This window comes from Myotis brandtii, unplaced genomic scaffold (genome assembly GCF_000412655.1).
Source record: "Myotis brandtii unplaced genomic scaffold, ASM41265v1 scaffold112, whole genome shotgun sequence".
Taxonomy (NCBI): domain Eukaryota; kingdom Metazoa; phylum Chordata; class Mammalia; order Chiroptera; family Vespertilionidae; genus Myotis; species Myotis brandtii.
Genome location: NW_005353838.1, coordinates 2020670 through 2023986, shown reverse-complemented (window position 1 = coordinate 2023986; position 3317 = coordinate 2020670). Strand labels below are relative to the sequence as shown.

The following is a 3317-nucleotide window of genomic DNA, read 5'->3' as shown; positions in this document are numbered from 1 at the left end:
CCAACCACCCCCCCCCCCACTTTTGGAAAATCTCATTTCAAAAATGGGCCGCTTTGGAAGTAAAAAGTAAATAAGCCAAGAGGTAAAGTCTCAGTTGTGATTTCTTCATCTATCCCCTTGGGGGAGGGAATGACGGGACTAAGTTTAAAAAGGAAAGGAATTCAGGGAGTTTAGAGACCATGTGTCACCTGTAAAATCCAAGTATTTGAAAAAATATCATTCAGATGTTTACTAAGTATTTTGGGCTACATGCCACATGGGTCAGGTTGGGAGCTGAATTTTTCATTTCTAAAAATAAAAAATGGCCTGGCCGGTGTTGCTCAGTTGGCTGGGCGTTGTCCAATGCACCAAAAAGTTGCCCATTGGATTCCAGGTCAGGACATATGCCCACACTGTGGCTTGATCTCCAGTAAGGCGCATGAGGGGGCAGCAGATCCATGTTTCACTCTCATATCGATGTTTCTCTTTCTCCCTTTTCCCTCCTCTCTCTCTCTCTCTCTCTCTCTCTCTTCTCTCAAAACTCTCTCTCTCTCTTTCCCTAAAAAATTAAATTAAAAAAATCTTTTAAAAAATGATGAAAGATGTCTGCTTTATCCTCCGAGTCTCCAAAATAGTGACAATTTGGGTTATTTGTACTTGGGAAATTTTACTTACCATTTTACTTTTATAGTGTGTCTTTTCCCCACGTGCCTTGCCTACACACCTAGACTGTGGAAGAAAAACCAAACTCAACTTCTCTGCAATAGATAAGGTCAGTTCCCATCTAGTCCCCATTCTCCTCTGACGCTTCCCTGTTCCAGCAGCCATAACAGCAAGAGAGTTAAAGTATCTGTACCAAGAGAAGAAATTGCTTCATGGAGACATAAAGTCTTCAAATGTTATATTTAAAGGTTATTTTGCAACAAGTAAAATCTATGATGTGGGAGTGTCTCTACCATTGGACATGACTGGGACTGACCCCGAGGCCTATTATATTGGCACTGAGCCTCGGAAACCCAAGGAAGCTTTGGAGAATGGTATTTTACTGGCAAGGCAGATGTATCTGCCTTTGGCCTAGTTCTGTGGGAAATGACCTTGTCTATTTCACACATGACTCTTTCAGATGATGATGATGAAGACGAAACTTTTGATGAAAGTGACTTTGATGGTGAAACATACTACGCAGCTTTGGGAAGTAGGCCACCTATTAACATGGAAGAACTGGATAACATGCACCAGAAGGTAACCGAACTCTCCTCTGTATGCACTAATGAGAACTCTAAAGATCATCCTCCTTCTGCACACATTGCTGAAGCTTTGAAATAGAGTCCAGTGATCTCTTCATGTTCATAACTACCTGAGCTTCAAGTGTAGCTCATGTATATAACTGTTCTGTTTACTATAATACATTTATATAATTACTATGATAATCCATAATTACTAGAGTCTTGGAAAGTGGCCTATTCTAGGACCATAGCACCTTGTTAATATCTGAATAACTATTTCTATTATAAAGGTATTTCATGTATACTTCTGATGATCAGCATTTGATATTGTTGTGGGTTTTCTACAAAGTGTTAAGAAACTATTTTACATTTAAGAAACAAGTATTAGAACTTGTTCATAGAAATTTAAAACACTAGCAATAAAATGCTGTAAACTTTTATGTGTAACAATTTGGACAGACTGGCCAATACTTTTATTAATGATCTTTCTCAAATATCCTCTATTTTAATGGGTCTATTGAAATTAGCACTCTGTGCAGTACAAAATAAGTCTACATTTGCTTATCTTTTAAAACATTTTTGCTGGTCTTTCCTGGCTGATGTGCTTATTAAATATGGTCACTGGAAGCTGAGAGACTATGGCTCAAAAGAGTAGCTCCTTGAATATTTCCAAACATTTTTGGTTAAGGCTTGTCTTGCCCTCTTGGCTCTCCCCAGATCTTAGGTTTTGGTTTTCATTTATTAAGCATATTTTCTGTACGGAGATAATTCTTTTTTTATTACTAATCTATAACTTAAGCATTTCACAGTTCTGATGTAAAAATAATAAAACTCTAATAGGATAATATAGAATAAAGGAAGCTTTATTTATAGAAAAAACAAATTAGAGCTATAGATAAGTGTCCTCTGAGGAGTCACAAATTACAATTAAAATGGTCAAAATATGGATTGCTCAATTCGTAAAGAAGTACCTGCTGCATGTCTATTGCATGTCCAATAATTTTTCTTTTTTATATTTTTCCTTTCTAAGAGCAGATTAAATGGCTGTTGATTTCTATAATTTTTTTTGAGAAATATATAAAACTAGAGGCCCAGTGCAAGAATTTGTGCATGGGTGGGGTCCAGCCGGCCCGCCCCAATTGGGGCCCATGGGGCTGGGTGGGCCAGGGGGAGGGGCCACGAGCAGTTGGTGTGCTGGCCCTGCCCCTTGGTAGAACTCCTGGTCAAAGGAATAATTTGCATATTAGGCTTTTATTATATAAGATAAATATAAGATCCAATGATCCCAAGGTCAAAACAATGTAATGTTTATCCCTCTCAGGGAGAAAATACAATTCTGGTTAAGGTGTCCCACAATGTTCACAGAAATATGGCAGCCTTGTCTGTGCTCACTTTATGTAGAGTTAATTTATGGCTTTCTCTATAATTTACAAAGTTCGTTCATTTTAAGCACATGTGCTCTACATTGGAGACCTGATCAAATGATTATATTGACAGCAAAATCAGTGAGGAAATAAAATGCTATAGCAAAAATTCCTTCATGTTCATCCTTCAGAGATGAGACTACACAAATAGACACAGGCAGGCAGAAGGAAGAATATTATAGCCAGATTTTGGATCTACAAGACTACTCTAAATGTGATATCTGTCTAATTGTGACTTGGAAAAGCCACTCACTTACTTAGAACCCAGTTCCTTCCAGATCTAAAAGTGATAATAAAATCACCTAGGTCAGGAATATTTTTTTCAGTGAGATAAAGCATGAGAAAATGGCTTGTATGACACAATCAGGCAGTATGGTGTATTGGTTAGAGCATAGTCCCCAGAGCAAGGCTGCCTGGGTATAAATCCTACTCCTCACTAGCTGTGTGTCCTTGATTGAGTTACTTACCCTCTCTGTGCTGCATTTTGCAGCATGCAAGTGGAGGTGATAATAATGCCTAAATATAGGGTTGTCATGAGAATTAAAAGTACTTATGCTTTGAGCATGTTTTCATTTGTCTCTCAGCCTTCTGTATGTCCTCTTTTGAAAAGTGTTGATTTAGCTCCTTTGCCCCTTTTTTGATTGGATTGTTTATCTTCCTTTTGTTAAGTTGTATGAGTTCTCTAAAT

The 3317-nt window shown here is 37.9% G+C and overlaps 1 protein-coding gene and 1 pseudogene across 2 annotated transcripts in view; one reads left to right on the top strand and one right to left on the bottom strand.

Annotated features, from left to right (window-relative positions):
* The window catches only part of B3GALT1 (UDP-Gal:betaGlcNAc beta 1,3-galactosyltransferase, polypeptide 1), a 388127-nt gene that overhangs the window by 66408 nt on the left and 318402 nt on the right, over positions 1 to 3317 (bottom strand). The gene's annotated exons all lie outside the window — the stretch shown is intronic.
* On the top strand, positions 44 to 1305 carry LOC102250578 (annotated as a pseudogene).